Source organism: Suricata suricatta, chromosome 12 (genome assembly GCF_006229205.1).
Source record: "Suricata suricatta isolate VVHF042 chromosome 12, meerkat_22Aug2017_6uvM2_HiC, whole genome shotgun sequence".
NCBI classification, from domain to species: domain Eukaryota; kingdom Metazoa; phylum Chordata; class Mammalia; order Carnivora; family Herpestidae; genus Suricata; species Suricata suricatta.
In genome coordinates this window covers 76,997,189-77,021,900 of record NC_043711.1, presented here as the reverse complement: position 1 = coordinate 77,021,900, position 24,712 = coordinate 76,997,189, and the positions used below count along the sequence as shown (strand labels likewise).

At 36.3% G+C, this 24,712-nt stretch overlaps 1 protein-coding gene across 3 annotated transcripts in view; it reads right to left on the bottom strand.

Moving 5' to 3' along the window:
- RNF24 (ring finger protein 24) overlaps positions 1-24,712 on the bottom strand; it is an 81,334-nt gene that overhangs the window by 55,802 nt on the left and 820 nt on the right. The window lies entirely within an intron of this gene.

Below are 24,712 nucleotides of genomic sequence, written 5' to 3'. Positions count from 1 at the left end.
ATCTCCAGCTTTCCATCTTCTGGGCACATGTATGACTATACTGATGGTGTGAGACTCTCAAGGGCCTGCTTCCCTTTAGCCAGGACAAACAGCAATGTTCACGATGGTGGCAACCCTGTTGGCCTAAGTTACTGCGTGGAAGTCATGGCACTGAGCCTCCAGCAACCCTTGATGGACATGTACCAAAAGGAAAGAAATTTCTTATTATAAACCACTAAGTGTTTGAGGTTGTTTGTTATGACAATTTAACCTAGCCTACCCTGGTGGATACAAGAAAGTTGAAGACCAGTCTAAATTCATATAGGAATCTGATATATCATAAAGTAGATATTATCCAGTAGTTGACATTACCCATTAGTAAGCACCCACACATTATTAGTGAAATTGCCAATTAGTAAAACTGTCAGCCTCCATGAGAACAACTTGGCAAAATTATGCATGGATTTACCCATTGACCCAGCAATTCCACATTTAGGAATTTAACTTTCAAATGTGCTGGTTATAATTTATCACCATAAATTAATTTTTGCAGTTGTTAAAAAAAGAAATGTTGTAAATAAGATACCTAGGAGTAAACCTAACGAAAGAGGTGAAAGACCTGTAATCTGAAAACTGTAAAACACTAATGAAAGAGTGTGAAGACAACATAAAGAAATGGAAAAACATTCCATGTTCATAGACTGGAAGAAAAAATATTGATAAAATGTCCCTATCAAAATACCAACAGCATTTTTCACACAGAACTAGAACAATCTGAAAATTTGTATGGAACTGCAAAAGACCCAAAATAGCCAAAACAATCTTGAAAAAGAAAAGCATAGCTTGAGGCATCACAATTTCAGACTTCAAGTTATATTACAAAGCTGTAGTAATCAAAATAGTATAGTACCGGCACAAAAGCAGACACATGGTCAATGGAACAGAATGGAAAACCCAGAAATAAAGCCACAATTCTATGGTCAATTAACCTTTAACAAAGCAGGACAAAGTATCCAATGGGAAAAAGTCTCCTAACAAATGGTGTTGAAAAAACAGAACAGCAACTTGTAAAAGAATGAAACTAGACCACTTTCTTATACCATACACAAAATAAACTAAAAATAGATTAAAGACCTAACTGTGAGACCTGAAACCATAAAAATCCTAGAAGAGAACACAGGTAGTAACTTCTTTGACTTGGGCTGTAGTGACTTTTTTCTAGATATGTTTCCTGAGGCAAAGAAAACAAAAGCAAAAATAAGCTATTGGGACTACATCAAAATAAAAAAGCTTCTGCACAGAAAGGAAATAACTAAAAGGCAACCTACAGAATGGAAGAAGAAATTTGCAAATGATATATTCAATAAGGGCTAGTATCAAAAATATATAAAAAAACTTATAAAACAATACCCAAAAAACAAATAATCTAATTAGGAAATGGGCAGAAAACATGAACAGATATTCTCCAAAAAAACACATAAAAAACAAAAAATAAAAAATTAACAAAAAAGACATGCAGATGGCCAACAGACATGAAAACATGCTTACCCTCCCTTATCATCAGGGAAATGCAAATAAAAGTATAATGTGATATCACATCACACAAATCAGAATGGCTAAAATCAACAACACTAGAAACAAAGGTGTTGAGAGGATGTGGAGAAAAAAAAAGAACCTTCTTGCACTGGTGGTGGGACTGAAAACTGGGCAGCCACTCTGGAAATCAGTATGGAGGTTACTCAGTAATTTAAAAATAGAACTACCCTATGACCCAGCAACTGCACTACTGGGTATTTACCCAAAAAATCCAAAAACACTAATTCAAAGGGATGCATGCACCCTCATGTTTATTGCCCCATTACTTACAACAGCCAAAATATGGAAGCAGCCCAAGAATTCACTGACTGATGAATGGATAAAGAAGATATACAATGGAATAGGACTCAGCCATAACAAGAATAAAATCTTGCCATTTGCAACAACATAGGTGGAGCTGAAGAATGTAATGCTAAATAAAGTAAGTCAGTGAGAGAAAGACAAATATAGTATGATTTCACTCAGATGTGGAAGTTAAGAAACAAATGAGCAATGGGGTAAAAGAGACAAACCAAAAAACAGACTCTTAACTACAGAGAACTGATGGCTACCAGAGGAGAGGTAGGTAGGGGGGTGGGTGAAATAGGTGATGGGGATTAAAGACTGCACCTGTCATGATGAGCACTGGGTGATTAAAAGTGTATTTTGTGCTGATTTGGCATGATAATATTACTAAGTAAACAAAATAAAAACAAGGTACAGATCTGTATATGCAGCATATTACCATAAATGTAAAAAGATTGAGAGAAGCTAGCTTTGTATATGCCTAAAATGTCTCTTAAAGGATATATAAAAAACTGGTACCAGTGACTGTTTCTGACAGGGCTGGAGGAAGATTGACTTTTCATCGAATATTTGTTTAAAATACTTTTTGAGGGGCGCCTGGGTGGCTCAGTCGATTAAGCGTCCAACTTCGGCTCAGGTCATGATCTCATAGCTTCTGAGTTCGAGCCCCACGTCAGGCTCTGTGTAGACAGCTCAGAGCCTGGAGCCTGCTTCAGTTTCTGTGTCTCCATCTCTCTCTGCCCCTCCCCCACTCACACTCTGTACCTCTGTTTCTCAATAATGAATAAACGTTAAAAAAATTTTTTGTAATTAAAAAAAAATACTTTTTGAGGGGCACCTGGGTGGTTCAGTCAGTTAAGCCTCTAACTTAGGCTCAGCTTATGATCTTGTGGTTCGTGAGTTTCAAGCCCCACATCAGGCTCTCTCTGCCCTTCCCCTACTTGTGCTCAGTCTCTCTGGCTCTCTCCCTCAAAAACAAACTTTAAAAAATAAATAAAATATCTTTTGTATTTTATAATATGTGCTTATATTACTTATTACAGAGAATACAACAGAAATTTAATTATAAATGGAAATAGAAAAAGGTTCCCTGTATTGTTTGTAAACATTTGTAGGGATTTTTCAAATTTGATTATTATTTAAAAGACTTGGTTGAAAACCTTGGCCTTTTCTGGATAGATATGGTGAGGAAAAATTTCCACAAGGATTATTAGATATTTCATAAATATCTTGTGGCTCCCTATCTTAAATCAACAATTGCTTAGGAAAATTATCTAATGATGATTTTAATTCCTCTTTTACAAATTTTATAAATTATTTCTTCTCTCAACTACTTAATATTTCTAGAACAATGTTAAAAATACAATAGATATTGCTGTCTTCCTCATAATCTTATGAGATGGCTGTTTCATCAGTTAACAGGATGTGTACAGCACTGAGACAGACACAGGCATACACATATACATCATATAGTAAGAAAGTTTCCATATATTCCTAATAAACTACTTTTTAACTAAATTGGAGAATGCATTGCTTGAGAATAACTGATTTTATTCCTTCATTTTATCGACTCGGTAACCATCTTTCTAATATTTCTCTTCTTCAAAGGTAAGCAATTGAGGACTACTGACGAGCATTTCTGACTTCACTAGAAGATCTTCTACTTCTTTGACCTTTTGGTCTTGGCTTTAAATTAAAAAAATTTTTTTTGTTAATGTTTATTCATTTTTGAGAGGGAGAGAAAGACAGAGCACAAACAAGGGAGGGGCAGAGAGAGGTAGACACAGAATGCATAGCACACTCCAAGTTCTGAGCTGTCAGCACAGAGCCCAACGAAGGGCTTGAATCCACCAACTGTAAGATCATGACCTGAGCTGAACTCGGACATTTAACTGACTGAGCCACCCAGGCGCCCTTGGTCTTGGCTTTATTGGGATTTTTGAAAAAAAGCCTGATTGATCTATGTGAGGTTGCTTTAGTGAAACAGCTAAAAATCAGCAGACACAGCAAGAATAGTAATTAACATTTGATTGAAACCAGACAGCAGCCCTTTGCCAGGTACTGATTCATAGCATTTAACCACCTGATATATGGATTTAGAATCAACTTTACAACCCTCAGATGTAAAATTTAAAAAAAAAGTCACCATGGACAGCTCATAGCGCTACTTATATATTTTGTCTGAGTTTTCTTTTCCAATTTGATACAGAATAACTTACTTTTGGAAACAAACTACAGGTTTGTTTATAAGCCTTATATAATTGGTAGACTGGAAATTGTACCTTTCTAGGGTCTTCCTTGAAAGTAGCTCCACAGACTGCATTGATGACTTTCACTTTAAGTTTCAGGAAAACCAACAAATTTGGAGCTTTCATATTTGAAATCCTTTTCTTAGGGCTATGACTTCTAAAACAACAGGGCTAGATATTGGCTTAACTAAGTAAAACTAATGTGTATGTAAAATCTCTATGTTAAATACACTGTACAATATTCAGCTTACTGCTTTGCAGTTCTTAGTCAAATTGGACCAAGTTGAAACTGGCTGTTAATGATGAAAGATTCAAAATATTGTAAGCACAATTATAAATATATTACCTATGGATTCTAATCGCACTCAATCAATTAATGTAGGAAAAAAATAACCTTAAAATCTCTGAAACTGGAGAATCTTTTTTCTTCAAGCAATTCCTTAGGATATGAACCAAAGTGAACATTTTGCATAGTGTTTAGAGTTTATGACTAGCATTCACATACATAAATCTCATTTAGTTCCTAAAATCACTGTGGGATGGGTATCATACTTTGTATTCAGATGAAGGAACTGAGACTCAGAGAGGTCAAGGGAGCTGCCCTACTGCAAACTAGTAAATGGTGGAAGAGGGACTGGAATTCACATCTGAATCCAAATCCTTTATTCTTTCCATGAGATCCTGCTGCCTTCCATAGACCTTACTAATAAGCTTGCATACGACTGTTAGTGTTTCAATGGATGTACAAATGAAATGATTTCTGGGATTCCTGTGGGCAATGAGTATGCTGATGCATCCTGGGACATTGTTGTTGCCTTAGAGAGAGACTTAAGAAAAGTCAACACTATAATTACCAAACAATTTGGAGCTGTGAATATACATGTATTTTTAAACTTTTAATTTTGAAATAATTTTAGATTTACAGAAAAGTTGCACAAGTTACCATAAACCTTTCACCTAACTTCCCCTAATGTTAAAAATCTTACACAACCACCAGGACAGGAAATCAACACTGGTAAAATACTATTGTACTGCAGACTTCATCAAATTTCACCAGTTTTTCTAATGATGTTCTTTTTCTTTTCTAGAATCTAATCCAAGACCTCACATCACAGTTATGTCTCCTTAATTTTCTCCAATCTGTGATGAAGAACTGTGTCTTTTAAATTAAAATTAATTAAAGTTTATTTGATTCGGATTCTGAAAATGCCACGGCATTTCTGGAAACAGCACTGACTATGGAAACCTTAACTTGGGAATTGCTGGGTGTATGTGATAACCAAGAACATATCCTGAAACAAAGAGGCAGAGTGGCCCTAAAGACAGAAAAAGAGCCACTCTTTACATAAAGGGAAAAGTTAGCTGTGATAATCTGGAGGTCAGTTGTATTTAAGATATTTTTCCACAGAAAATACATCAACAATCACTTGTAACTCCCTAGAAAAACACAGGGTACCAGACGGAAATCAATACAACTCTGTTTAATGGATCAGTCATGAGTTTGTTCAGTCTATAGAGAGGGTAACTTAATAATTATATTCAAGTATACAAAAGGTTATTAGAAGGCACTACATTTCCTTTATATATGGATCGCCTTTTGTAAATTGTATCATAAAAGTGACTGGGCTGTGGGTAACTCTAAATCAAATCTGAACCACTGGGAAGGTGCACAGTCCCTAGACCCTGTTCAAGTTACTTTGGGAGAAGTGCCAAGAAGGTCCTCTATAAACTTTTACAGGTTACCTCCTATTCTTAAAAGTTCTGGGTTGAACACATTAATTCCAGAACTTTACTGGTGAATTCTCAATTACAAAAAAAAGTTAATGAATTTTTAGAATTCTTCCTACAGGAGCTTAGAATCCCTGGAGAAGAAAGATTACATGGCATAAACTATTTGCCTAAACTAAAACCTAAACAAGGAAGTTAAGTAAACCACAAGCACTTCTAGAGTGGTAAAACAAGAACAAGCCAACAAATGAAAAAGATTCTGCTGATTGAAGATTCTGTTATTCTACAGCCTTAAAATGAGAGAAAACAATGTCTCTGTGGTTTAGAAATTCATCAGCCAGGAAATGAGGGTAAATCATATGGCTCTACTGCAATAAGTGAGCTCTATGGAAGATGCCATCGCAGAGGCATTAAGTACAGATTCAACCTTAGCCACTCCCCTCACTAGGACTGCGGACAAGTCTCACTTTCCTCATGGTTAAGTGGGGATAGTTACCACATCTGTCTCTGGAGGAAGTACCTGGTATATAGTGAGTATTCATCAACTTTACCAGGGTCTTTCCTAGGTCTCTAGTGTGAGGTTAGCTTTGGAGTTAGTGTCTTAATTTTCCCGAGTCAGGGATAATTTTAGTCTAGGCCACATTTTCCTGGGCCATTCTGTTCCAGTCCAAATATTTGAGCCTGGGCCATAAGTGGACTCCTCTTTGAAATTATTTGGAGTAAGGAATTCTGGGAATGGGAATTAGTTTAGCTACATTTCTTCAACAACAGTTCTAGATGGCTAATCTGCATAAATCAAAAGCCTATCAGTTTTTAGATCTTAATTTTGTAGGAGAATTCTACAGCTATAAAACACCATCTAAGATGCTCACGATTAACTCAGCAAACCTCAAATGGTTATGAAATCAGCAAAGTGTGCACGCTGCCTGGTATTCCGATACTGGTGATAATTGCCTTAAGTTGCTAGATATTATAGTCCTATGGCATGGCTCTCCTTTGTCTACTGGGATCACTTTGTTCTTTTAAGAAAGATATGGGAAAACATCATCCTTAAAAGAGGATTTCAGGCAGACTAGGGAGCTGAGATAATGGCACAGATGAAACATGTTATTTCAATATTCTGGGGATGAGTCTGGTTCTACTGATTTTATATTTTTAAAAATTCTGAAAAGGTCAGAATCATTCCAAAACAGTGAATAATTCTTCTCTAAATGGGTTTTTAAGAGTCAAGAGTTGCAATATCATTAGCCCTTAGAGACTTTCCTATATAAAAAAAATTTTACCAAACCACAACTCATCTTCATCATGCAAAACACTGTTATTTTGATTTTGTACATGGATATATTAGAGATTATTGGTAAGTCCTGTAATTTTTCCCCCTTCAAGATCAAGAATAAGAGATGGGTGGCTCAGGTCAAATGAAGCCTTACAAGGCATATGTTCCCTGTTAAGTCATTGTACAACGAGGGTCGGTCTATTCTTTGCTTGATCAGTTTTCTCAGATGCTACTGGGCAAAATTCACACTAACCAAACTCACAAGAGCCTGGCTCATAAATCGTAATATCAACTCATGAGTTCAAACCAGGAAATTGACCAGCAATCATCTCTTAGAAGATCTTGTGCATTAAGCCAGTTATAGAAGAGAGAATCACATATTCTTAAGAGATGTTCCCATTACATTGTCAGCTCTTCACCTATAAAATGACATTTCCATTTTGAGAATCAGTATCACCTACTAGATATAGAAAACACTCCTTCCTTAGTGGAAGAGATACAATAGCAAATGGTCCTTAGTTTCCCCTTTCATTTATCATTAATCAGATTGTAGTCAGCTCCCCAACCCCAACATCTTTTCTTCCTTTCTTGCACTGTAGATAGAGCTTTTAGTGAAGCACATGGCTACACTTCCCAGCTTTCCTTGCAGCTATGCATGGCCATATGTCTCATGGATTCACATGTGATGATTCATATGGAAATATCTCATAATCATGCTAAACAGAGCACTGAAGTTACCTTCTACTTTCTGCTTCATCCCTCTCTCCATTCTGCTTCCTATAATGTAGATGCCACCATCTTACTCAATAAGGATACGATTTACACCCAAGAGGGAGGGTAGAGTACAAAAAGGGACAATTGGCAAGCAGTTCCTGATGTCATAAAGCTCCATACCAGACTTGTGCCAACTTTTACATGAGTGAGAAATAGAACTTAATCTTGTTTTAAGCCACTTTTGGGGGGGCGGGGGGCAGGTTCTGCCACTTATAGCTAAATATTTATCTCATACATTGATGTTCTAAGTGAGTATTATTTTAAATTATTTTATATTAATAGACCATTAGGAATATCAGACCATGGCTCCTAATTCTACTTCAGAAAATTTTGATTTTTGCTAAGACTATCATTAGCCTCTGTCATGACACCAGATTAGATAACTAATTAGAACACAGGAAATCTGACATTACAACACTAACCTCTTGATATAATGTAGGAAGTCGTCTGGGCCCATCAGTAGTACATTTACCAATTGCCTTCACGGAATCACAGAGTTAAAGACCATCAGCACTAATTAAGTATCATAGTCCAATTGCTCCAATTTATAGAGGAAGAACCTGAGGCATAGATAGGTCAGGTTTTTCAAAGTCAAAAGGCTGGCCTTTTTTTTTTTTTTAAACTACATCCACAAATTTGTGGGGGAAGATGCTCTGAAGATTATACTTCTGTGCATCCTGTTTCCAACATTTATACATACATGTGTGTGTGTGTATTTATATATATATATAAATCATTGGTTACCCCCAAATAAGATATCTAGGCTTTAGCTCACCAAGCTCACATAAAAATAAAAAATTCAGTATGTAACCACAGACATGTTATGTGCACATAACATGTAGCACATAATCACAAACATGATATAATAATGTCTCAGTTATGCAGAATATTCAGCAGGAAAATTAGTTACAAAAGGAAAATAGCAAATAAAAATGAAAGTGTGCAAGTTTTAGTTACAACAGTCCCACAGAATTATATCTTATTACCAATATTGAATGATGTACCAATAATTATGACATTATTCATGCACACAAATAGAGCTAAAAAGAATACTGAGACATGAATCTTTCATATTCTATGTTAGAACACCATTCTTAGGTTGGCAGTTACAGTAACTATTTAAAGGACTTTTCTCATCATTTGTGACTGACATACAGTTCTGAGATACCAGTCAACTTTACTTAAAAAAATTCATCTTGGGGCGCCTGGGTGGCTCAGTTGGTTAAGCGGGCAGCTTTGGCTCAGGTCATGATCTCACGGTTCATGGGTTTGAGCCCCGCATCGAGCTCTTTGCTGATAGCTCAGAGCCTGGTGCCTGCTTCAAATTCTGTGTCTTCCTCTCTCTCTGACCCTCCCCTGCTCACACTATCTCTATCTCTCAAAAATAAATTTAAAAAACATTAAAAAATTTTTTTTAATTTCATTTCATCTCTTCTTCTTATAGGATAGGTTAGGCTACCCCTATGAATCTTTAAATATTTACTTATTTTTGAGACTGGAGGGAGGAACAGAGAGAGAGGACAGAGGATCTGAAGTGAACTCTGCACTGAAGCACATAGCCTGATGCAGAGCTTGAATTTACAAACTGTGAGATCATGACCTGAGCTGAAGTAAGATGCTAACCAATTGAGCCATCCAGGCACTCCTCTCTAGGAACCTTAATAACTCTTTTCATTATAAAAGAGAACATAGATAGACCTTGAAAACATCATGGTAGGTGAAAAGCCAATCACAAAAGACATAGTGTCTGATTCTTTTTATATGAAAGCCCAGAATAGGTAAATCTATAGATACAAAGAGTAGATTAGTGATTGCTTAGGGTAGAGAATGAGGGAGGGGGAGGGGCATGACTGAAGAATGATGGCTAGGATAAGCGTTTATTTTTGGAAGAATAACAATAATGAAAATATTCTAAAAGTGATTGTGGTAATGGATGCCTAATGCTGAATATACCAAGAGCTACTACACTGTACACTTTAAATATATGGGCTATAAATTATGTCTCAAAAAGGTGTTTTTAAAAAAAGGGAGAGGGAAGAGAACGAACTTAAGACAACCATTAGAAATGATGTATCCAGAATTTCCTAAAAAGTTAAGAAAGTATGTAGAGCAGTTAAGTGGTAACAATTTTTTAAATATCATCTGACTACCATTAGAATGGAACCTTTAAATAGACCAGTCACAGCTCACCAGCCAGGCAAAAATGGCAGCATAACTGGTCCCATCTCTATGAAAAGGATCATTGAGATGTAGCAAGGATTGTTTGTTCTTGTGTTCCATTTTGTGTTCCAACTCTTTCCATGTCTCATCACTTGCCTAATAACAAAAATCATTAGGAGAGCACTTTATTAAATGAGACAGACCATACTCACAATATCTCTGAAGTAATTCAATTATAAATTCAATAATTCTGAAACATCCTATTAGAATTACCTTCATCTGAGGCTAAGAGAGGTAGTGATTCACCAAAGCCACACAGTTAACAAATAGTAGGGCCAGAACTTAAAGACCACATGCCTTTTTTGCCTTTAGGAAATTAAACTTGTAATTAACTGCAAAAATGTATGCTTAGGTTTATAAGAGAAAGTTAGTCAATAAAATTTAAATGTGAGTTCCACTGATTTCATTGCATTTGTGCTTAGTTATCTTAGCCTGCATAAAGTATTGAAACTCCTTGTGAGGAGCCAGTTTTCATTTGCTTTATAGAAACTTTTAAGTCAGATTATATTAAAGTGTCAGAAAAAAAATATTAGCATTACAACCTAAGATCTAATAAATTCAGAATTGAACTATACCTTCATTTCACTAAATGTACTGGAATTATTCAATAAGAGTTACTTACCACAAGATGAGAGATTTCTACAAATTCAGACTGAACAATACCTGGCTCTTGTAAGGACACAGGTCTGAAACTGACTCCATGAGACAATAAAAGGGCACACACTGCCCAAGGCAGGAGGGACCACCCTTGTAATACCCAATCAGGAAAGGCCAGCTAACACCCTTAACATTTCTAAGGGCAGGCCTAGAGGGCTAGTTACACCCTATGTGAGGGTCCTGGTTCCACTCTGTAATTGGTTAACACTCTAAAAGTTGTGACTGGGTCCCGCCTAAAGTAACGAATACTCTAGGCAATGTGAATGGTTAAACCTGCTGTCAATAATATTGTATAATAATGATTGGATCGCTCTACCTGTGTCACAACTTCCTGTAACTCCCCCTTCCCAAGCCCATAAAGGCCCTACCCCCACTTTGTTCAGGGCTCTCAGCATGGATCCACTGCACCTGTAAAGTCTGTGAGCCCGAGCTTAGGCCCGGCGAGCCTAAACCCGTAATAAAGCCCTTTGCTATTACATGCGTGACTTGGTCTCCCAGCGGTTTCTGGTTTTTGGGGATGACATTAAAAATCTGGGCATAACACTCTTAAAAGACACTCAATAAGGGGGTGCCTGGGTGGCTCAGTCAGTGAAGCATCCAACTTGGCTCAGGTCATGATCTCACAGTTCATGGATTCAGGCCCCACATCAGGCTCAATGCTGACAGCTCAGGGCCTGGAACCTGCTTTGGATTCTATGTCTCCCTCTCTCTGTCCCTCCTCTGCTTGAGCTGTCTCTCTCTCTCTTTCTCGCTCTCTCTCAAAAATAAACATGAAAAAAAAAGATACTCAATAAGCATTTATTGACATGAATAAAGGTAAGACAGTAAATCCAAGCAGCATACTGGATGAAATATTTGAAATATTCCTAAAAAAACAAAAGCCACCCTTGTGTCTGGCAGCGGATAGAAAGAATACAGAAGCTTTGTGGTCTCCAAAGAGGAGAGTTTCAACTCCCCTAATTTTAGTACTGTACCACTTTCTAGCTCACACAGCACTTAACAAACCAGGGAACAGGACAAAAGCTGCATGGTGGGGCCAGGGCCCAGGGAGAGTGAGGAGGCAACAGCTGAAATACAATTTCTTAGAGGGCTCTTTAAAAAACAAAACAACAAAAGTACTGTTTCCATCCAAATAGTGAAATCAACTCTACTATTCAGTAAGTGCAATGACTTAAAGAGAGTAGGTGTTCCACAAGCATCTGTTTTAATTCTAAAGAAGGAAAATACAATGGGGTTTTTTTTTTGGTTTGTTTTTGGGTAGTTTTGTTTGTTTGTTTGTTTGTTTGTTTTTGGTGCTGAAACCTAGGGAAAATGTAATTTTCAATACTAAAACCATTTTAGAGACCTGATGAGGAGTAATTAGCTTTTATGCTTAGCTCAACTAACTAAAAATAAGTATAGATCTTATTGATGGACATTTGAAGCATCCCTTTATGAGAGCATTCCCTATCTTTCAGAAAAGATACACAGTATTATTTTTTAAAAATAATGGTAAGCAAAGGTTTGCCCATGAGAAATCATATTAGCACAAACTTTTAATGGCTTTCTCAAATAACATTAGAGGCTCTCTAGAGATGGTCACTAAGCTAAGAATACTGGCCTCTTTAATTTTCATTTGGTATCAAGGTTACTTTCCCTCAGCACACAAATTTAAAAGATGAATAAAAATAATCTGGCTTAAGGTAAGTGAACAGGACAAATAAGTAAGGTTTTTTCCAGCATGACTTTATTTAGTAGTTTTACTAGGTAAGAATGTGAAGACATGAAGTTAAATAAGAGGCATTAGGAGAAATGGTGATCAAGAGATACATAAAGTACAATTTAAATAAAAAGAATGATAGAATTCAATGAAGAATTCTCCTTGTCTTTAAAAATATTCAAGTATTACTTCTACAACATAAACTTTGATTTCTTTTCACAGAATTTCACAAAAACACTGACAATATTTTAGGGACATACACACAAAATGCTCAGCCTAGGAAGAATGAATGGATAAATATTCAGGGTCTGGGCCAAATTGACTTTGGAAATCCTCTGATTTTTTTTAATCCTAATCTAATACTCTTTCTTCTCCACTGCTTGATTCTAGTCTATAACAGGCTTTCATATATGCACCTTGAACTTTCAAAGCAATTGGAGTTCACATTCTCAATTGTAAAAGAAAAGCAATCATTCACATTTTGCTATAATACTCAGAAATTCACTGTGACATTCATTAAAACAAAAGATTAATTCAATCCTTTTTATTCTGATTCAAACTCATTATCTTTTATCAAGAACACCATTATTATAAAAATACTTGACAGTCTCTTATACAAAGCATATTTCAGGGTAACCCTAAATAGCCCTACTTGATGAGGTAGTCTTCTTTACAGAATTCCTGTTCATAAATGTGGATGAGATAACAGAATAAGAAAATCACTATTCTGCTGCGATGGACAAACTACCTGATACTGATATGATTGATCACCAGTGGAGTCTTTAGCATTACTACAAGTGCGGTGGCCAGACAGCAGGCCTTTAGATGTGGTATAATATCAAGCATCTTGTAAGCATTCTTGCCAAAGCACTGAAGTCTGATTTTAGTCAAGCCTTTAGAGCTAACTGCCATTTGGAAATAGATTAATAAACTGACACCATGAAGAAGCCAACAGACACATCCCAAATGTGAGAAATTCCATAGGACAAATGACCTGGTTCCTGCAACTAGTCCATGACACACCAAAAAAGGTGGGGAGAGAGGATGGGAAGAAGATCTGCCCTACATCAAATTAGATATGCAAGACAAAATGAGCAAATGTGGTCCAGGGACTTTGAATCCTGGTGTGAAAAAGACATCTCTAAAAAGGATATTCTTGAGATAATCAGGCAAATCTGAATAGGATCTATCTATTAGATGACACCAAAAAGTAAATGTTCATTTTATTAGGTGTGAGAATGGCATTTTGGTTCTATAAGACAACATCTTTACTTTTTTTTTTTTTTTTTTTTAGAAATATCATATAGTGAAATGCTGGAGATTTGCTTTAAAATACCTCAGCAAACAAGGGTGCCTGGGTGGCTCCATTGGTTGAATGTCCGACTCTTAATTTTGGCTCAGGTCATGATCCCAGGGTTTTGGGACTGAGCCCCACACTGGGCTCTGCACTGGGCATGGAGTTTGCTTAAGATTCTTTCTCTCCCTCTGCTCCTCTCCCCTGCTCACATTCTCTCTAAAGTAAAAAAATTAAAACTTAAAAATTAAAAAAATACCTCTGCAAATTAAGGTGAAAGAAAAATAGATAAACAAATGTGGCAAAATGTTGATAACAGCTGAACATCTTGTGATGGGCATATGGAAGTACGTTGTACTATCTACATTTGAGTGTATTTATAATCTTTTATAATAAAAAAATGAAAAAGAAGAACCTCACTACCAGAGAAGCATGAAAAACAGTACAGGTAAATCTTTTAAGCAATATTAATCTCAGGTAGAAATTAAATGGCTCAATAAAAAAAATCAATGGCAGTTGATTATTTAGAAATTGAGTTATATGGAAGAACATCTATTTTCTCCCTGTACCATATCATCTGCGCTATAGACTGAATGTTTGTATCTCCTTCCAATTCATATATTGAAACCTAATCCCAAATGTTATTGGTATCTGGAGGTGATTATGTTATGAAGGTGAAGCCCTCATGAATGGCATTAGTGCCCTTATTGTTTTTAATGTTTATTTACTGGTGTGCCTGGGTGGCTCAGTTCATTAAGCATCTGACTTCATTCAGCTCAGGTCATGATGTCCTGGTTTGTGGGTTTGGGCACCACATCAGGTTCTGTGCTGACAGCTCAAAGCCTGGAGCCTGCCCCTCCTCCACTCATTCTCATTCATTCTCTCTCTCCCTCTCTCTTTCTCTCTCTCGCTTTTGCTCTCGCTCTCAATCTCTCTCTCTCTCTCTCTCTCAAGAGACCATGTACATGCGCAGGCAGAGAAGGGGCACAGGGAGAGGGATACAGAGGATCTGAAGCCCATGTGGGGCTTGAACTCACAAACTGTGAGATCATGACCTCAGCTGTACAATTGACTGAACCACCAGACGCCCTAGGATTAGTGTCCTTATAAAAGAGGCCCAGCCCAGATAGCTCCCTTGTCTTATCCACCACATGTAAAAAGAGATACAGTAAAAAGACAGAGACACAGTAAAAAGAGATAGCAAAATGTACAACCTATGCACCAGAAAGTGGGTTCTCACTAGACACTGATCTGCAGGCACCTTGATCTTGAACTTTCCAGCCTTCAGGATGGTGAGAAATTTTTGTTATTTATAAGATACCCAGGCTAGGGCATTTTGTTATAGCATCCCAAATAGACAAAGACATTCAAACAGCTGTGTAATATATCATATAATTCCTTAAGTAGGTTATTCCACTGAAAACCCACAGCAGAGAACAAGCAGTTTTACAGAATACATTAAAAAAAAACTTTTAAGAACACAGCTGTTGGTTTCCTCTCCTCAGAACTGTGTCATGCTTTTATATAATTCTGGAGTTCTAAATGGGTGGTGGTAGTGAACTGAAATAACAAAAACTGAGGCACAGAAAACAGAAATCACAGCTGCATTTTGAACTGAATGCTATGAATTTTTCTTTTTATGTATTCATTTGATCACTTTTCTAAAAACCCTAGACCTACTTCCCATCCCTCCTGAAATAGTATTTTAACTTTTTAGTATGCAATATTCATAATGTATTCCACAGAGAGTGCTGACTAAGCCTCCTTTGAGCTCCATTTTCTTATCTTCCAAGTAGTTCACAGTAAACCAAAGAGAAAATCAATAATCTTCCAGAAACATCTTCAGAGCAAGATACATTTCATTTCTAATGGAGCAGTGGTTCTTAACATTAAAAAAATTTTTTTATACATTTATTTACTTTTGAGAGACAGAGAGAGAGTATGAACAGGGGAAGGGCAGAGACAGAAAGAGACACAGAATCTGAAGCAGGCTCCAGGCTCTGAGCCAGTGGTCAGCACAGAGTCTGACATGGGGCTCGAACCCACGAACTGTGAAATCATAACCTGAGTCAAAGTTGGATGCTCAACCTACTAAGCCCCCCCAGGTTCTTAACATTTTTTTAGGGTTATGAATCCCTCTGAAAAATTTTTTATAGAAAAAAAGTAGGTTTTCTCCCCAAAGATTTTATCATAGCTCTGAAGGCCCCTGTTAGAAACCTCTGTAATACAGTGTTCTCACAGATAAATAAATTACAAAGTACAAATTCATCAACTCAACACTAAAGGCCTCCCATGAATTGGCCCCATTCACCACTATTTCTCTAAGCACCACACTTTAGTCAAATGCATTAGTTATGGTTTCCTGACTTTGTTCTGGATATTTCCACTATCTGCACATTTCAGGCTATCCTGACCATTTATTCGTCATGGTCTGTCATAAGCAATACAACTTCCATGAAACCTTCCTTGATTCCCTAAACCTTCCTCTGAACTTGTCTTCTATCCTATACGTCCAATATTTTTCCTTATTTTGTAACATGGTCTACCAAATACTTGTCTAATCTGAGATTCTTCGCGATACAGCAGTGAAAAATGAAAATTATCACCAAAGAAGTTCTTATCCCTTACAATGGGTTAAATGGTGCCCCCACCCCAAAAAGATATGTCCTTATCTTTACCTGAGGAATATGACCATATTTACAAAAAGTGTCTTTGCAGATATAATTAAGAATCTGGAGATGAGATCATTTTGGATTATCCAGGTGGCACCAAACTCAAATGACCATGTCTTTATGAGAGAAAGAAGAGAAGGGCTTGTGAAGAGAGAAGCAGAGATTAGAATTAGGTAATCAAGGAATGTGTAGAACCACCAAAAGCCAGAAAAAGTACTGAAGGATTCTCTCTCAGAGTCTTTGGAAGGAATGTATGTGGCAAGCAACCTTGCTGACCTTTTGATTTCAGACCTCTGATCTCCAGAACTGGAGAAACCTCCAGAATTGTTTTAGGCCAACCATTTTGTCGTAATTTGTTATGACAACACTAGGAAACTATATAGTCCTCTCTAATCATTTTTATTGACTTCATTTTTTGTTTATTGTGTAGTTCTGCAATGGTTAATTACTTCAAGATCATCAGAAGAGACTTAAAAAAATGTAGAGGCTCTTCAAATTTCTTCTTATTCACTTGCTATTTTTTGCAACAGTCTCTGAATTCCTTTTATCAACAGTTTTCTCAAAGTGCCAGTGCAGGATAGTATCTGAATAGGAAAGAGCTGTATTCTTGTGAAAGCTGACATTAGTCAACTATGACATGTGGTGGGTTGGAGGATGAAAACCTGGGTTCTAAACCTGGCTTCTAACCTTGTGATCATGAACAGGTTACTTCTAAGACCTTTTATCACTTATGAACAATCCTTTGAGGGTTGCTATAAGAAGAAAATAAGCAATGCATGTAAAGCTACTGCCAAAAAAAGGTATTTAGTAAAGTGTAGCTAATGTGAAGGATGATTTTCTGGTATAATATTGGCCCTGGTGGGGCGCCAGGATGGCTCAGTCAGTTAAGCATCCGACTTTGGCTCAGGTCATGATCTCACGGTCCATGAGTTCGAGCCCTGCATTGGGCTCTTGCTGACAGCTTAGGGCCTGGAGCCTGCTTCTGATTCTGTGTCTCCCTCTCTCTCTGCCCTTCCCTGCTCATGCTCTGTCTCTCAAAAATTAATAAACATTAAAAAAATATATTAGCCCTGGCTATTAATCTACTCTTCTATGATTTAAAAAAATCATTCTTACGACCATATTAATTCATTCTGGCCTGTTTTCAAGGACAATCAATAATTTTAAGTAAAAACTTTAACTAAATTTCCAGCATATTTCCAAAGAAGTTTTGCAATTTCTTTCATGCTAAAGGAAAAGAATGAAAGCCTACACCTCTGGTTTTCCTTCCCACCCACTTCCTATAAACTACATTAGCTCATACTTTGGTATTTCATTATCTGCCAAACATTTTCTTTTAGTTTAAAATGAAGAACCTATTTGGATAGGACACCTACATTCTCTTTGAACTTTATACCACTGAGCATAATTTTTCATGCTCACAGTTGGGAGAAAACAATAAAAAGATACAAACAGTTCATAATTTTTTGATTTGCCTAGATGAACTTAACAAACATAGATAATAATACCATCCAATCTCCAAATTCAAAAAAAATTTTAAGGTAACATAAAGCATACTGATAGACTGTGGCAAAATTATTAATTTTTAGAATTCAATACTGTCATCAAATGAACTGAATGCTCATACTTGTAGTGCCATATTTGTACTTCTTTTGTTCTTAAGTTATTCTGCCAAAACAAGCACTCAAATTATTCTGACATAAAGTTTGCTAATAGGAGAACTGTATCTGATATAAACACCTGCCTAGTAAAACATAAATAATGGACAAAATGAGACACAGATTTTAAGGCAACACACATAATTAACCTTCTACAGAAGCCTATGGTTTATATAGGAGCAAGCTTTATGACAAGGTGAAAATTTACTAATCTGAATGACCAAAACTTTAGATGATAACGAAAAGAACAGGCAAATCTCACTTTAAGAAAAGTCAATAATTGGGGTGCCTGGGTGGTTTAGTTGGTTAAGCGTCTGACTCTTGATTTTGGCTCAGGTCATGAAATCATATTTTGTGAGTTTGAGCTCCTCAGCAGGGACTGTCAGTGGAGGCTGCCTGGGATTCTCTCTCTCTCTCTCTCTCTCTCCCCCCCCTCCCTATCCCTCTCCCTCTCTTCCTCCCTCCCTCTGTCCCTCTTGGGTACATGCTCTCTCAAAAGAAATAAACTTTAAAAAAAAACAATAAACAAAAAAAAGTAACTTGGAAAGCAGGTAAACTGGAAGTTATTTACAATATAAAAACACTCATTATGGTTACTTTAGTAGTAAGCAACTCTAGTATACTTAATAGCAATAAATGCATAAAAATTAAAGTTCCATTACACTTTTTCAGAGCAAATTCACAATTTAATGTGAGATTAACTTGTAATGGTATCTAAAAAGTGGCTTTCTTTCCTTGTCACAAAGGTTTGCTCCAACTCTCTGGAGTACCATGGAGGCAGAGAGCAACTCTCTGGTGTCAAATTGTCCTCAGGGCAGATGGAGGGCCCAGGCTGGTTTTCCCAGGAATGGCCAACCAAAAGTAAGGCCACTGGCCAGCTACTCCTGGCCAGCTGGCATGGAACAAAGTGTCTGGTTCCTACCTTCAGAGCAGAGGAAACTCAGCCAGCTGGCTTTCGATGGACTACACTAGTTGGAGTGCTCACAATTCCTTTCAAACCATCTGGCATTCTTTTTGAACCCTAAATTTACCAAGCACTACACTCTGCTCTCTGAAATGCTCAGATAATTGGAAGAATCCCCACTGCCTACCTAAAGAAGAAAAGAAAGAGGGCAGAATCACTGCTAAATCAATTACTTCAAGAAGTAATTTCTAAAGTTAAAAGATCCTTTCAATTTTAGCTCGTATATTATCTACCTTAAAATCTAAACTATTCTCATGATTGTCAGGCAAACTTTCAAAATTAAGATTAAGTCAAATAATAAGGAAATAGGCTAAACAGACAATTTAACATGCAGAAAAGTTGTAAAAATTCCTTAAGGTTTACAGGACATGCATGACTTATTCTACTCTTAACTTCTACAGAGCCTGTCTGTATCCTTCAAAGTCCCCAAGAGTGGACTTTGTATTGCTACATATACTTATCTCCTCAGCCACCTAGTTAATTGAAAACAACAGTGTCTTACAGCGACTTCTGAAAAAAGATCTATTAATGATATGTTGGCTGTTTTAAAAGTTCCACTTCTAGAAATATTAGAAAACTTAATGTGGAAGAACATGAAAGAGGGCCTCATCTCCAGGCAAGCAAAAGAAAGCACAGCACTTGGCTTGAAATAAAAAAAATATTTTATCAAATGTTCAAAATGATTTATTAAGTGACCAAACTGTTAGGAACTGCTATAGGGCATTCATCTATCAATCGTAGATCATTTTACTAATCTATCACATGGGATTTATGGGGGATAGAGAGGCAAGCAATGGGGAAAAAAAACAAAAACAGGTGAGTCACATTTATAGTAAATACACCTTATGAGATGTAAGTACTTTGAACAAAAATATTAGGTCAAATATTAGAAACTGAAGCAGGGTATACAAATAATAACTGTGATTATAATTTTCACTGTGTTTACCCCCATGCCAAGTACTGATATTAGCATTTTACATAATATTTCATTTGACCCACACAACACACATATGAGGCAGTTACCACTATTATTTACATTTTGAGGGTAAGGAAACAGAAGTCATTAGGAAACCTGTCCAAGATCACATGGCTAAACTGAAAAGAGCTAGAATTCAACTCCAAGCAGTCTGGCTCCAAGAATCTGGGTGCAAAAATGACAGTGTTAAGTTATACTTATGAAAGAATGAAATGTAATATAGAGAAAAATTCAATCATTAATATAGTCTTTGTAATGTTTTCAACTCTCAGTGTAGCATAAAGTGGTAATAAAAAAATAAACACTGACTTTGTCAGAAATTATTTTTAAAAAGTAAGAGCTAGTCTATCAAGTTAAGAATGTCAGTTTTACCCTTTTTTGCCCATACACTGAGTAGGTACTTGTGCCAGTTGCTATTCTAAGGGACACAGTGGTAAACAGGGCAGATGGAAGTCATTGCCTTCTTGGAGCTGACATTCTAGTGGAGGTAAGAGACAAAAAAGAAAAAAAAATAGTTAACAACAGAATTTCAGAGAGTGATTCATTTTACAAAGAGGCACATAGGAAATGTATAGTTCTCTTTTGAGACATTTAACAATGAAGGTAAATGAAGAGGATGGATGGAAAGTGAGGGGGAAGTTGTTTTTAATTGTGTTGTAATTTTAAAATTATTTTTAAAGATGGACAATGTCAGAGAATGTGTATATGCTGATATGGATGGTGGCCCTGGAGTGCTGCTGATGATGCAAAAGACAGGCATATATTCAGAAGTCAAGTCCTTGAGTAGGTATGAGGGGGAATATGGAAGGGAGGGAAGTTGACCTCTGATAGGAAGAAAACATGGGCTCTAAGGAATGTGGATTTCTAGATTTGGTGAAGGGAAATTGAGTGGTATCTATCTTATAACTTCTAAACCTCAATGAAATACGAAGCCTGCTTATCTGCATGGGAAAGGGTGAGTTTGAAGAGTGGGAAGAAATGATTAAATGGTTACAGACAAAAACCTTAGGAATCTTTTGGCCTTCCTGGACAGTGCTCAGATCCTACTTCAGTTTTCTGGTCATGAATCTGAAGTTCTCTAATATTTAGCCACTTAATGTGTACTAAAGGAAAAGCGAGATGAGGGATAAAGCAACTGTAAACAGAAGACAATTCATGGCTAAAAAATAAAATGAAAAAATATGTATCCATGAGCTATATCATAGTCATTGATAATGTCCAATCAAACTGTGGTCTACCTATGTAGCTCCCTCCATTTATCTCCATGTTCTCAGAATAGAAATTTTTGTAATTAATAATTTGTTATATTCAGTCATGAGATATTTAATCATGAAGGTTAAAGATTGTTTCTTTTTGGTCATGAATGGTTCTGTCACTTCCTAAGGTGGATTTAAAAAAATCAACTGGATAGTCTTATTAAAGATTCCAGAGGTGATTCCATTTCATAGCTTGAAGAAACATTCTCTGTGTTAACTGAGATCCTAAAATAGAAAGATCCTAAAATCTTCCAAAGTGGGAGATAAAAAGGAATGGGGATTAGACTTGAGTTGGACTTCTTAATAGCAATATCAGAAGCCAACAGAACAATGCCTTCAAAAGAGGGTAACTAATTTTTAATGTAGAATTCAATATTCAGCTAAACCACTATTCAAGTGTGAGGGTAAAATGAAGACATTTCCAGATATGCAACTTCTGAATTCAGAAGAATTTCAGTTTGTATGTCCCCTTTCTCAGGAAGGTATTAAAGAATAAGGAAGAGATAGTCCAGAGAGTAAAGGATACAACAAAGGAGGAGGGCAAAGGAATTCCCAAAGTGACAACAAACAGAAGTCCTAGGTGACAGCTAGAAAAAAGGAATGTAACAGATTACCCAAAAATATTGAAAGATCATCAGTTTTGTCAGAATTTGAGGAGTCAGTGACTGGGATCAAAAAAACCCAAAAAACCAAAAAACCAAAAAAAAAAAAAACCTAAGCAAATGAAAAACAAGAAAAGAAGCAATCATTTAATTTAGAGAAACAAAAGTCGTACAAGACAGAAAATGTAATATTAGTACCCTATAGGGCTCAGCTGTGAATAATAGGTACATTGTCAAAGTCATAAAAATACTGAATATCGACCTGACTGGGAACTAAAGGTATGAGTAGGGGGTGGAAGGATGGTTATGTAGGACAACCAAGTCCTCAACATCCAAAATAGAACTCTGCAGATAATGTCCAATGACAGATAATCAAGAAGTTTAAACATGAAAAATGAAATATAGGGGCGCCTGGGTGGCTCAGTTGGTTGAGCATCGGGCTTCGGCTCAGGTCATGATCTCACAGTTCGTGGGTTCGAGCCCCGCGTCGGGCTCTGTGCTGACAGCTAGCTCAGAGCCTGGAGCCTGCTTCAGATTCTGTGTCTCCCTCTTTGACCCGCCCCTGCTCGCAATGTCTCTGTCTCTCAAAAATAAATAAAAAGTAATAAAAAAAAAAAGAAAAAAACCTTCTAATAATTTTCTTAAAAAAAAAAGAAAGAAAAATGAAATATAAAGGTAGATACCCAAAGGAAGTGCTGAGAGTTTAAGGTGGTTCAACATTCTGAAACTGCTGATTTTTCACTACTCCTTAATCTAAAAAATGGCAATTTCATACAGTTTGAGCTAATGCATTATAATAACATAACTTTATTACTGATTTTTAAATAAGCTGCCATTTGAAACAGAAAGCAATTATTGATAGAAAATGCTCAATAGAAAACAAAATTATAGTTTTTGTTATCAGACATTGTTGGGGTAACAAAGTATCACCATACATGTTATTACCATCACTGACATAACAATATTAGTGTTGTTAACAAAGAATATTTACTACTAAAACAACATTTAACATAATATGTATAATAACTTTATAATATGTATAATATGTTATATATATAATGAATTTAGAATTACTTCAGAAGTTTTCTTCAAACATCATACTACAGAAATACTAATCTATGGGTTGGTAAAGATTTTGATTACCAACATGGCTGAATAAAATGGCCAGGATGTTTTTCAGTTCCTTTCTTGATACAAACAATAGCTAAGTCACTCTTGCAAAATTAAAGTTCCACAATATTGTGGTACTATGCAAGCCTGTTTCAGTGATAATTCCGGTTATACTACTCTGTTTATCTAAGACTTCCCCTTGTGGTTTGTTTGAAGGGAATTCCTAAAAAAAATCTCATGCAGGAAGTTATAAATTATTGGAGTTGCTTCAATATTAGTGACACTAGTTTATCAAATTAACGAAGCCCTTATTTTTAAGCTAACTTATTTTAAGTTCATTGACATTGAAATTTTATTTAAATTCTAAATCATAAAATCAAAACTTCCCCAAATTGAAAAGCCAACCTTTACTAATTTTAACTTTTATGAACAAAGAATTTGACTATGCTAACATAGACTTTTACCAAGAATAAAATATCCCTATCCAACCAATGGAAAATTTCCCCTTTAAATTAAAAGCAAATGTTTCTAATAGAGGGAATATTCATAAACACATGCTGTGGAAGACTGCTTAGTTTGGATTTCATTTTGCACTGAAAATTACCAGGAATTAAAATACACATGATTAAAAAATAAGCTTAAAGAGAATCTGAAAACTGAACCAATTCAATTATTCACATTACCCAGTAAGATCCTCTTAATTTTTTTTTTACCACCACTCTTTTCAATCAAAAGATCATAATAAAAATGTATTTGGGAAATATGTTTCTTATATACAAGTTTAGCTAATTTCCTATCACTCTGCAAAATTCTAAGGGCAAAAAAGAAACTGACAATGCAACTAACAATCTTCTTAAAACTTATAAAACCTGGTTTAAAAAGAGAAAAAGGTGCAAATGAAACAGCAAGGAATAACTGGTACTGTTAATGCCTCCTTTTCATTGGTCTCCATCAACTCTTCATAACTTTACCAAGACAGCAAAGTGAGGCAATCAGACCTGCGGAACCCAAGTCTGTGGGAACCTGCAGAGCTTCCTTCTCTCTCTGGGGATAAGGACAATGATAAAAGGTATTCTGTTTTCCAGTAGTCCTGTAAGAGGAGCCATTGAGCCGGGCCACACAACCAGACAACAGAACACAGGAAAATTCAGATCAAAGCAAGGGCGCATGCCAGGGTAATATGCAATAAAATCCTTTGCCAAAGCATTTAGGAAAAAAAAAAGAAAAAAAGGAGGTGAAGAGAACCTGCTGAACCACCTTCTTAACACAGGAGGCAGGGAGAAACAGAATCTGCTTGTACTGAGAAGCCGAGAAAACAATGTCCTAGATACACTGAAGTATTTCTGTAGCCGCGTATAGGAGTAAATAGACATATTACCGTGAACTAAACCCAAAACGCGGTGTCCTACACTACGTTCTGGAGTATTCCAATACACAAAATGATCAGCATATTTCCATTAGCTAAACCCAAAAAGCAAAGTGTTCTTACAGGCTTACAGATAGAATATTAATTTTCAATAAACAGATAAAAACATTCACTTTCAATGAAAACACACTGGTTTTACAGTAAGAAATATAAAATATTGTTTAAAGAACATCAGAGACAGAATTGGGTGGAGGTCTGATAAAGCAATATCTCTTTTTCCTCAGACCCTTTTTAATGATCTCGAATTCTCTCATTTCATAGGGGACACTGAGGACGGACACATAGACACAC